This window comes from Pelecanus crispus, chromosome 1, assembly GCF_030463565.1.
Source record: "Pelecanus crispus isolate bPelCri1 chromosome 1, bPelCri1.pri, whole genome shotgun sequence".
Lineage (NCBI taxonomy): Eukaryota > Metazoa > Chordata > Aves > Pelecaniformes > Pelecanidae > Pelecanus > Pelecanus crispus.
In genome coordinates, this window is record NC_134643.1 from 193,809,452 (window position 1) to 193,822,587 (window position 13,136).

The window sequence follows — 13,136 nt, forward strand, 5'->3', positions numbered from 1 at the left end:
AGCTTAAAAGCCAGCCCTGCAATATTTCACTGCTTTAGGATCAAGCCACGTTAACTCATTTCTGGTTTTACCACTCATTAAGGCATTTTAACTGTTGTTAGTAAGAGACTAGAAAATTGCCTATTTTAAATAGGGCATCAAACAAAAAAGCATGTTTCTATTGTTTAGAGAGTGCTTTATTTCTGCTCAGCCTTAATACTTTTGTAAGTAGTTTGGCATGGAAGCACTGATGAGAGTTTAAAACCCATCGAGGTAGCTTGCCACATCTCACTGCCAAGTGAATTCTTAGATGATAAACAAGGAAAGGCAGAAATAGTGTCAAAACACGCCTCAGACTGCGCTGAGCAAGTAGCCCATCCTACCTGAAGAAGGGGCAGTATGTCCGTGTGCCTGTCCCATGAGACAAAATACAGCGACGCTGTAGGCAAAGGAATTGCTTCCTGCAGCTAACGCCTCCTGCCCGGTGTCTCCCCAGTGACTCAGTCATCTCTTTTAAACCATCTGTAGGAAGCAAGAGACAAATCATGGTCAACACGTGTGCTGAATCTAGCTCAGAAACATCCAGAGCACTTGCTCTGGAATTGACAGGCGTCTTCTCAGCAGCTAGTGGGGATGGTCAAGGCGGAATCCTTGGTGAGAGGACTTCTAACAACTCCCTGTTGGCGTGGGCTGCGGGAGACGGTACTTTATACTTCGTGCATAGAGGAAGAAGTTAATAGGATACAAATGAAATTCACAGACATGAAGATGAGAGGTGGTGTGGAAACCAGGCAGGTCCAGGAAATAACATGCGGACTTAATATTTCCAGAAAAAGTACATTTGCTTAGTGCACACTCTTAGGAAACAGAAATCAGATACGATTTTTGGAATATAAAACGGATGCAAAGTAACATTTTTAATATTTGGTGACATTTGTAAAGATGCTGTTGCTAGTATACCCTAGGAATTGTAATAATTTAAGGACACTGTGGTACTAGAAGTATATTGGAGGACTGGAAATAGTCCAGAGAAATGCAACAAAAGTGATGTTGGAAAAGGCTGGAGTTTCAGTCATAATGTGTGTTTGTTTTGCAAGTGTCTGCAGGTCGAGGCATTAAATCACAAGATAATAATCTCTGACTATTTAAAAGAGGAGGGTGGTATTTCAGACCCAGATTCAGCTCACCCCCGGTGAGGTACCTGAATTAGAAGTGTCGCTGTAAAATTTCTCATAGAGAACAGGAACTGTCACCTCCAACCTCTGCATCCTCTGGAGCTGCTCATTTCTCTCCATTGACTGCTAGGAGAGCCCAGGGTAATGAGATGTCTGGTGTGTGTCCCTCAGTAGGGGCCTAGAGTAAGGTGGGAGGTACATGAGCCAATGCCATAAGAAAAAGAATATTTAGACTGAACACCAGAACAAACGATTTTGAAGATACATTGGACACTAACAGTGAAATACAGCCTGTGAGAAAGTGATAGAAAATCGATTACAGGGACACTCAAATTTAGCCAGGTAAAATACTAAAGAATTGCCTGTAGAGAGTAATCCTATGCTGATCAAGAGAGGGCTTATATAATCTGTAAGATTATTCCTACCATTAATATATACAATACTCTTACCTGGCAAAGGACAATAATCTATAATTTAAGGCTCTTACCTGATACCAGGATTAAAGTGACAGGTGATTGTCCAGTGCAGGAAAGAATGTGATTTTATTCCTCAGCATTATTCTGGGGAATAAAATCACATTCTTTATATAGATAAATATATGTATGTATATAAACATATACATATATCTGAATATATATATATATGTGCGTTTATATGTGAATATATATTGTATTACTTATACGTATGATTTTAATTTTTTTTTTCCTAACTGAAGCTTGTTGGTGCTTTCAGTGTCTGCTAATTGGCACTTCTGCATCCCCCTGCTGTCAGATACCATTAGCTGAGGGTGCTCTGAGCCGGGTTCAGCCTGGCCTGGGCAGTGGAGAGCTTCTTCCCATGTTTCTTGTCTTCATTTTCACAAAACTGTCCAGCTCACTGCAGTCCACATAAACATGACCTCCCAAGCCAAACGCTGGCAGGTAGATGAAAACAGATTTGTGGGTCCAGCCCTGGCCACGTTGCAGACATTGCCTGCTCTTCTTTGCTCTGGCGTCCACTGCATTTGGAGGCGGTGATGCTTCATGTTGATTTAAAAAGTGTTTAAGAAGACCAAATCTGTATTCTAGACATTTTTTTCTTGTTCAGTTTCTATCGACTGTTCTAACATACCTGTCATTTAAATTATATACCATGTTCCTCAGCACACTGAAATGCATTCGTTGCTGCGCTGATTCTGGGTTTTTATCTTCGTCTTCTGTCCTACTTTTCACTTCTCCTTTTCTTTAACTCTTTTTCCTTTCTGATGCTTAGATTCTTTTCTTTCCCTGTAAAACTTCCCCTTAGCTTAGACCAGATCTAGCACATCTATGCGTAGCTGCCACCGCTTTCAAAATGCTGCTTTCAGACTTCCAGTTAGACCAGCTTCTTCTCAGGTAGGGTCACAGAGAGGTTATGCTGCTTCTCAGCTAATCCTCTGAGGCCTAGAAACAGGTTTTTCAAGCAGAATAAATAACTGCTGAGCCATTACGCTTGTTACAAAGTGTTAAATAGCTGATTTCAGTGTTTTTTTAGACAATGATGAGTGAATACTGCATTTTGTTTCTTTTTTTAGCCTGCTTTCCTAAGGAAACAAAGCTTACACAACTGTTCTGCCTGGCTGTCCGTCTGCTTGTCTGTCAGCCTCTCTTTAATTACTTTGAACCTGTTGGTTGATTTCAGACTGGGATAGAGATCGCAAAGGTATGCTGGCCCTAAAGTTCATGCATTTCTACAGCTTGGGAGAGGACAAAGTCCTAAGGCACCGCTCCCATGGGACAACAGGCATCCCCATGGCCATTTGGGGTGGCAGTGGCCGCAGCATCGGCATCACAGTCCAGCCACCACGCATCCTTCCCCGGGGGCAAGGAGCTTGAAGAGGGGGGATGTTCTGGTCAGGAGAAAAGTGTTGATGAAGTGGGAAGGAAGGAGGCCTGCTCTGCATGGGGGACAAAAGTCTGTAGGCAACCGAGTTTCGTGATTGCTCTTGTTCATGGAACAAGGGTATTTATGACAAAGAAGAAAGCGTGCAAAAAGAGTTTCCTTCACAGAATTCTTTCTCTTCTTGGAAAGCGTGTATGCACATCATAGACTCATGGTGCCTATGTATTCATTTTTCAGTTGGGTGGCTCGGTCTTGGATTTGGGTCACTAGCTGCCACTGAAATACAAATAGGAGATGTTAATAATATTGCAGCGGGAACGTTAGACTTCGTTCTTTGGTACCCAAGAGATGGACCCTACAGCTTGCGATTTTCAGAGTCCTCCTAGGCATTCAAGTTTCCAGCTCCTCAGAGTCTTAATCTTCTCAGCATTGCTACAGTTTTCAGCTGTTTATTCTTGCGGGAGACTGGTCTGCACATATCCAGTATCCAGATACTCAATATTTGTGTTCTTTCTCTCTTTGTGCTGTGGAAGATGAGACTTTGCAGCTGCTGGTTACCAGACTTCATACTCTAAGATTTTAACACCTTCATGCTTTAGCTCTGAAGGTCATGGTCTGAATTCTCAGTTGTGACCACTAAGAGCAAATAAGGTAAATCATCTGATTCACATGTTAAGCGATAAAGGTGCACATAATTACAGTGTCTCAAAAAAACCAATCACGGTGGCAGCTATTACAAACAAACTAGAGAACAAAATATGAGCAGCTAAATGAATGCTAAAAAAAATCAACTCATGCATCTGGCATCGAGGGCTGAAAGTTGCTATATCATATCTGAAATGGGTTGCTGGTGGGAGTGAATTCTAAATAAGGTGCCATCAGCTAAACAAGTCATTCCGTCAGCAACAGATTTAATGAGGCCTATTTCCTGGGGGTTTGCACTTCATACTTGGATTCTCCATTGTCTATTATGGTAACGACCTTGATCCAAGCTTTTCTTGTGGGTGGGGCACTCCTAACCCCTTTTCCTGTGGAGTTTCTCTGCCACTGGTTATACTAAATCAATCAGTCCCAGGGAACAGTTCTGGCCACTTGAATTCAATCCTCTGTACTGTCAAATTGTCCGAATGGTGCTTGGCATGGTGCTGGCCTGTGCCCACCTGCAGTCTCCCAAATGGCTCCTGAACGCAGTTTGGGGGTGAGCTTTGGCCAAGGCCATTTCCAGCCGGTAGTTTGCATTTGGCCACCCTGTTTGAAGGGCAAGAGCATTTAGTAGTACATGGCATGGGCTGTTCACTGCCTGCTGCCCTTAATGGCAGAAAATGGTCCTGGAAAATTTAATGTAGGAGTGTAGACATAGTCTCTCGTAGCTAATAGGAGCTACACCTTTTCCTCAGGACTACTGATACACTTATCCATTAACTAACTGCCTATTTATACAGACCCACAGGAAATAAGTATGTTAGAAATCTCTGCTCTGCTGTCAGATTTGGCTGATAGTGGCTGGGAGCTTCACAGTTATTAGCAGGAGATGGACAGTGATAAGAAGTGGAATTCATAGACATGCAAATGTGCACACACATTTGTGTATGTATGTGTGCTTGCATAAAGCGTGCAATCACAAACCTTTCCTAAGGAAATCAGGCTAGAAATGTGGTGGACAGACACAAACTGGTCAAATCTGGTGGAGCATGCTCTATAACCAGTCTCGGCTGTTTTCATGGGTTTTAAGTAAGGTGAGCTGTAATTTCTCAGGGAACCTGGCCCTTTGGAGCTCTACATTTGCTCAGGCCACCTGAATTACTTCAATTGAACTGAATTTTAAGCAGAAAAAAAGGCCACTGAGAACTAACACATGCTTTTTGAACACATTTGACTACATTGTGTAGCAAGCAATCTATGACTGTGGGTGTGCACGGATGTACGTGACCTACCATTAAACCAGCTTGGGGACTCTCAGCAGTGTAGTAATCTGAAGCTCGACACAGATAGTAGAAGCCACTTGAGTGATGGGGTAAATTCTTGGATGGTGAGCTTGTCCTGAATTAATGCATATGTTAGTATACGCAAGGTGGCTCATACAAGGTTAGGTCAAGGATATCGCAATATGTCAGAATGGCCTGCACACAAACTGTGCCAGCACTCCGCACAGTCTAAAGCTTCTGCTATTGTTGCTGTCCATTTCCAGCCTGAAGTACCCTCATGCCCTTTGAAGTTGCAAAGAAAACCTTGAAAATATAATTCACTGTAAACTTGGGCAGTGAATCTTCCTGAGTCTGCAGGCAACTGAACCAAAGGTTGCAAATGGCAAGAAAATAGCTTGTACTTTTTGTAGCATGAAATCTTCAAGAGGAGGGTTTAAGAGGTCAACAACGTTAGCTGGTTCGCATCTGGTCTCTTCAGTAGATACAGTTTATGTTTACAGCCTGAACCTGCTTCTCATGCTTCCCTTGATATCCCTCTCTTCATCCTGCTCCCCCAATGCCTGAATGTGGAATTGTTGATGTACTACTAGCTGGGAGTGGTTTATTTATCCTGCACAAGGGGAAGAAAGAACATATGAACGTTGGTTTTTCACCTGCATTCTGAGTAATTTCCAAACAATCTGCACTGAAAAGGAAAGGATTCCTCAAGAATTTCCACGAGAACTCATGAAAATCCAGGTTCTTCATGATTTGGATGGTGATTATGAATTTTTTCTATCAGGAAACAACAGAAGATCAAAGTGGCAGCCTTAAAGATAGGATGGTGCAGCTAGCGAGGGTACAAGACAGTACAGGCTGTCAAGATGGTATTGCTCAAGGCTGTCAAAATTAAAGACAATTTATGCCTTGTAAGGGCAGGCTAAAATCAAGACCTTGCAACTAGAGAAGAACCTAAACATTATAGTAGTCTAGCTGCTAGAAATATCTCATTGACTGAATGTTAATGCATCTGTGGGATTTTCAGGAGTGCGCATTGAGGGCAGCAGAAAATGGAATGGAGTTTAATCTGGAAGGAGACAAGAAAATGATGTCTTTCTCTGTTAGAATCAAAGCCAAGGAGAATTGGATGCTTTCCATTACTTAGGACTGACTCAGCCTCTTTTTTGAATTTAGTGTAGTGTCTATTGCAGAGATGCCAACAAAGCTATCCATCAGAATGCTGGGAGGAAAAAGCACAGGTGCACTCCTGCCCCAGCTATTTATAGGAAAGGCCTAAAGCCAGTTCTTTGGCTGCAAACACAGCTCAAAAATTACAATTGGCTATCAGTTGTAGCTGTTTAGCAAAGCTGAAAACCCAGGAATTAAATTCAGCTACAGAAGACTGGGAAAGGAGAAGTAAATTTGGGAGTCTTTGTAGAAAACATACTGGTTTGAGAGACAGATATTAGGGCACCAAAGAATTTGCACGGTATGTTAGTATAATAATATTTTATGAAAACCTGTACATCCAGTCATATGCATATTTAGGATACAGAAAATGCTGTGGCTCCTAGATACAGACCAGGATTTGGATTGGCACATCTTTCACTAAACTTCCCAGAAATTTTCTATTTGTTCTCCTGCTGTTTGAGGAAATCCCAGGTAAACTAATTTTTTCTAAGATGATGAGTGTTGCTGTGGGCTTCTGAAAGTTCTCATAATTTGTTAATTCTTAAGACTAAAAATTATAATAAGTATGAGAAACGTCTGGGATTAAATCAGAAACATTTGCAGCCTACTGAAGGAATCATTTAGAGCTTTGCATAATGATGTTAACATGTTGCTTCTCTTCTCAACATGACTGCTATTGTCTCAGTTCCCATAATAATTGTTTCAGTATATTTTTAACCACTTCTTTAAATAAGACCAAGCAGATTGCAAAGCCAGCAACAAGTAAAGCAATTTCAGATTTTTACCTCTCTCAGGAATCTTCCAGCAGTTCTGCTAAAACTGATGTGCAAACGCATTGATCTACTTTGGCAGATCTCCACAAAAGTCTTACAGGACTTACAGTCTCTCTGCTCTGTTGTTATTTCTTTCTATATTCTTTAAGCCAGTGATTTGTTAGAAAGCCACATAATCAGCTGTTAAACTGCTGGTGGACAAAAAAAATGCATATTTAGCAAAAAAACCCCAAACCAGTCCCTGTTCTGTGCTGTGAGGGGGATTCTGCTTGTTCAAAAGCAGCAGACTCTATGCAGACTACCTGCTTACCTGGGAAGTAAGTAGAAAAGACAGCATAAACAAAAGGTGTGGACCACAAATCCCAGGATATTCAGTTTTGCGGGAATACCAGACATATTAGAGCCTCTGCCTCAGCTGATGTAAAGAAATCACGTCCCAGCAGTACTCCATTCTGTCTTGTGCAAAACCCCACCTTTCAGAAAGGCACTTGAACACCTTCAGGAAGTTAATAAGGTGGCTATAACTATACCCAAATTTTGGTGGCAACATACCACAGACAGCATTTAATCCTGTGCCTCTTGCTTCCAGTGTGCCCAGTAGCCAGAAACGTTACTGTAGGGAAGCGATGAAGATCGGCTTCCTGCTGATGAAAGGCTTTTTCTACAGAGCAGAAGTGCCCCTGCCAGTGAGGTGCCCGGCAGCACTGTCCTAGCACTGTGTCTATAAATAAAGTGCTGTGACCATTTTACTCCTTTTGTTCAGCAGCATGGTAGAAAGTGAAAGCCCTACATCTAATGTATTACTTTTTTAACCTAGTTTCCAAAAGGTTTGAAACTTCTGTGAGTGCATATTTTTCCCATTTTTTTGCTCCAAACCCCAGCAATTATATGTATTTCTGAACAATATATGATTTTTAGCATATTTGAAAAAAAATAGATAGAGGTCCCAGACACCTTTAGTTAGTACAAGCTTAGTGCAAATAGAGGAGAAAGGTTATAGTGCAACTTTCGCTCCTGATATGACATGAGGATGGAGAGAAGAGTGGAAGAGAAAGAGTCAGAAGCTAAGGATATTGCATAAAAACCCTATAGTCAGAATTCTCCCAAATTTCACAGACGCACAGCTGCAGGGAGCCAGGCTCTCCTGGTTCTGCTGCAAACCGGCTTGCAACCCTGCGCTGCAGCAGCTGTGGAGGGTGGTTGTATAGCTATTACTAATACAATAGCATATGTGCTGATGACTTTATAATACTGACGTAAAGTAGGTGGGGAGGTGACACACCAAGCCCCACACCTACCATAACATCATAAGGTCTCTATGGAAAGCCAGTGCTAGTCTCCCACAAATCCAGAGGCTGTCCAGACGCTCTGTATGTAATTCTCCGTGTGATAAGCAATGTGTACACTGCTGTGACGCTATCAGAAGTTCTCCATGCAAGTCATGCCATCTGGGAAGGGCAGTCTCATTCTGGAGCAGGAAGGTAAGCCTGGCACTGGCTGTACATCCCATGTCCAGACCACTTTTAAAGCATACTTAAAGGCTTGCAAAAATAGTGCTGGGTTCCTTAGTAGCTTAGGAGAAGAAAGGATCCCGTAAACTCTATAGGTTCATTGGCACACAGTGAAACCCTGATGCTGTTAGGTGGAATGGCAATCTGGGAAGATTGGGGTACCAAACAGAACAGCACCTCAGAAAACAGCTGCTCACCAATTCTGTCTTAGAATCCTGTGGTTAACATTGTGCTTCAAAGACAGTTTAAGTGACAGCTTGAGCATAGGCAGCTATCAAACGTGGTTAAAGTTCCTGGGTGGTTTTTTTTTTTTTAATGCTTTGCTTCCACAGCAATGTTTCCAACTCATGATCAAAGGTGCAAACCTTTGCTTAGCAATAGCAAAACTAGCTGCTTTCATTTGCAGAGTGTCCAAAGCGTCTGAAACAGATTTGAATGAACCTGGTGGGGTGTGGCACAATTTTTTTTTTTTTTTCCTCTGGTGGAACTGAGCCAAAGAAAGAGGCATTTGCAGGCAGAGCCTGTGGGTACCTTCAAACCCTGAGCAGTTCAGCAGCCCCAGGGCACATCTCCTATCAGAAAGGTCAGTTTAAGAACCGGTCTTGCTTTACACCAGGAGAGGTGCGCAGAAGTCTTTTGCTTGGCTTACCTAGTGTGTCTCTGGTGAAGGGCAACCAGTAAAATGACATCCCACGGCTCTGAGAAATACACATCATCATACTGTACATTCACAGTGTTTATGATGAGTTACTTGAAATATACAGACCAAGAAATGCAGGATTTGGAAAAAAAAAATACTAATACTGGTTTCTTGAAGAACTGAAATATCACAAGATAAGCTTACCGAATGAAAGCCTAGCTCCACTGAAATCAGTAGGAGTTTTATTTGTGACTTAAAAAAAAAAAAAAAGATAATTTCACTGTAAACTAGTTTATAGCTTTCACTAGGTGGGAACTACAAAGTGAAACTATATCCCTGTACAGTAGACAGGTATTTGCCAACTGGGTTTGGGCTGGGATTAGACAGAAATAAAATTTGCTCTGTTCTTTCCTTTCAGTCTTCTAATCAATTTCTGCTTAGTTCCACACTGCCTTCTTTTGCTGCAAAGAGCAGACATTGAATTGGGATTGTATGTGTTGACAGTCCCGGCTTGAGCCTTCCAGCGGGTTGGCTGAGATTTAACAATACATTTTTTCCCATGGTATTTTCTGTCACATATTTTTTTAAACAAACACTGTTCTGTCCGCTATAGAGGGCACAAAGAAAAGATGTGCTGTAAAACAGCAAATAAAAGACAATTTCAGGTTTAGCATTTGCAAGATTATATAATTATATTGGCAACTCTCCTTTTCTATAATCTCTTTATGAAATGTGTGTTCTATTTACTGTGCTATTCAGAAGAATAAAGGCAATTAAGGAACATTTCATTAAAAAGAATGACTCAATTTACCTTTGGCCATAGAAGCATAAGCTCTCCTGACATGTTACAGAGTCACTGCCAACAGATCTGGACTTTGGCTTCAATATAGAGGAAACGGACACCTGAAAATGAGCCCAGCTGTGCATCTAGTCGCTACCACACTAGCTGTGAAAACTCTGAGGAAATGTGCAGAGCCATATGATGTCACACAGCAAATATTTGGTGCCATCACACCTACCATGGCACTTCATGGTCAGAAGTAACCTGATAAGGTAGCCCATTTCTCCAAGAGAATAGCGTTATGGTACAATTGCTATTGACACCTGAGCTTGTTCCCTTTGAAATCAATGATAAAATTCCTATTGTCTTGAACAGGAGCAGTATAGGGCCAGGAAGCCATTGAGCTGAAACACCATGCGCTGCTTTGAAAGTTAAGGAAGCGTTAAGGTCAGAATAATAACTTTCATTAAGTATGACAAAAATCAATGCCATTTGCACTGTCCAGCTATTCAGCTTGTTGTACATGCAGATTATCTGCATTTGGTTATCACACTTAGTAATCCCAGCCTGGCACTGACTGTAAAAGTGCTTTACAAAACATACAGCCCAGGGCAGGAGACTCCATAAAGTCAATGTTTTTATTGCTTTTCTTATTGATGTAACAACCCTCTTGTCATGTAGCTTTTCTTTTCTTTCTTCTTTTTTTTTTTTTTTTTTTTTTTTGAAGAGAGGGGAAAAAAATAGATGATACAAGATGATAACTTCATGCAATGATTGCTGGTTGTCCATGGAGAAGCGTAAACTTGACCCAGGATTTGGAATACAGCCAAGGAAACTGCTGAGAAGACAGATCCTTGGTATCACATGCTGCAGGCCACTGTGGGACCCATTGCAGAGCCTGTCTGTGGGCTCCAGCTCCACCTCTGCAGGCACCAGTGTCTCCCTGTATAGGAACCACTGTGTTAGACAGCAGGAATCAGTACTGACAGCTCTTCAGGTGGGAGAAAGGTACTTGCAATTAAAAAACTTCAGGCATGGTTGGTGTTACAAAGTAAAAAAAGAGATGGGGCAGGGGATGGAGGAACCATCCTGAAAGAAGCACTTATATTCCTGCCACCCCAAAGACCTGCCTGAAACAAAAAAACTTTGAGAACAGAGAGCTGAATCAAGTCCTACTGCAAAAGGTAGTACCACCTGTTGAGGTGGTAGCGGTGCATCTCTTGCTGCTGGTCCATTAAGTTGCACGCTGCTCTGATCACTGGTGGCATCAACATTTAGTTCAGGATTGTGTGCATGCAGGGAGGAGGGAGGGGAGATTTTGCTTGCTGCAGCTTGCAGGAACGCTCTGGGTCCCCATGTTCCTGTACTGCAATCCATTACTTCCAAAAGAAACACTGGGCTTGTTCACAGGCATTTGCCCATGGGCTTGCAGGTTGAAGGGGGCTTACAGTTTGAAGAGGGCTTGCAGGTTGAAGGGGGCTTGCAGGTTGAAGAGAGCTTGCAGGTTGAAGGGGGCTTGCAGGTTGAAGAGAGCTTGCAGGTCCTTTGCCCCGGCCTGTTTCTTGAAAGTGGCACAGTGCCTGCTGTAGACTAACCACATGTGCTGGACTGATGCATCTGCCACTGGCTTGCAGAGGACAGACTGGCCGGGATGGAGCTGGCCCTCCTGGCAGCAGCCGTTGTCCTTGGAGCTCCCATTTCTGCTTGCACGGCAGCAACCACAATCTCACCTCATCTTTCTCCACCCCACCCGCAGCATCCTAGACCTGACCCCTGGGGCTGGCGAGGAGGAGGTGAGGGCTTGCTAGGGATGAGGGAGGGTGAGGGGGGAGAAGGGCAAGCAGCTCTGGGTGCGGATCAGGGAGGAAGAGGGTGCATTGCAGAGTGGGGATATACCACCCCAAATCCCAGGTCCAGCTGTGTTGGGACAGGAAGGTCAGCGATGTACAGCGTTGTTCAAACTACGGTGACAGAAAACCTAGTTAAACACAAGTGATGAGAGAAGCCTGGTGAGATGAGGTCAGAAGGAAGAACAAACTTCTAAAACGTGTGGGGCAAAGCCTGACTGGCAGCTTCCCTGCTTGGCCTGCTGCAAGCGAAAATGTGCAGTACGTGCATCTGAACTCTCCTTCCAGAGGTCACGTACTGAAATAATCTTTTGAAAGGATTTACACAAGCTGAACAGCCATATTTTATTTCTCTAATAATACCAGTGTTTGTAACCAACTGCCATAAAACCTGTAGTATAAAATACTGTGGCACGCTACTCAGGATTCATCGTAGGAATGAGCCTATGCAAGCTGGTTACGTTTTTATGTGCTAGGAGCCTGTTTGCTGCAGGAGGTATTAAGTTACAGTGACCATAATGAAATGTTATAACATATGAGCCTGGATGGATGGATGGGGCATTTCCAAGCAGACATCCCATCAGCAGCAGGATTCAGGCTACTAACAGGCGTTACGACACTGGGCCTTTTTGCTCTCCTAGGCTCTTAGATAAAGTAGCTTGTTATTGCTTCCTCCCCAGGCACAGCAGAAGGTTCTTACCACGTATGTCTCTTAGCTGAATTAGGTTGGTACTTGGCCAACCTTGGTCACAGAATTTTACTGAAGAAATCTCATGCTGTTGGCTGTAGTAAGTGCTTCGTAAGTGGGTGATCATTACCAACATACATTAGATAATAGAGGAGTTATCGTTCAAACACTGTACTCAATAAAGATAACTGAGCAAGCATGGCTATAACATTGGCATAAATATAAAAGCCTATCTGTTGCAAGTTTCTCTTTTTCAATCTAGTGTCATAAAATATGAGATGTAGTGTAACATTTATTTTACATACCAGAAGAAAAATAGCTTAAATAGTAGCATTCATTATTCAAAAAAACCCTGGATTTCATTCTTTATAAAAAAACCCCAAACCTATTTGTTATTTATGATCCCACCAGCATTATGTACTGTCTGACCATGCAGCACAGCTTGTCTCTGACAGCTTGGTTGTAAGAGGACTTTCTTAGGAGGTGGAAAATCTCTTTGCACCTCAATCTAGAGGAGTTCAAACCCACAGTGTCCACACTCCAGGAGACAACTGTAGCTCCATAGGTGGTGCAGTCTCTGTTCTTGCTGGATATAAACCACTCTGCAACACAGGTTCATGGAAGCAAGCTGGTAGGACAGGCTGAGGATGGCTTTGGAGGCTCAGGGTTTAGGAACAGAGGATCTTGGGACTCATTTTGTGTTTTACCCAACATTAAATGCAGGTGCTGCCCTGGGATCAAGGGCCTGAACCTCAGGCTCTCCTTTCTTATGCAAGTTCTTTGCTCA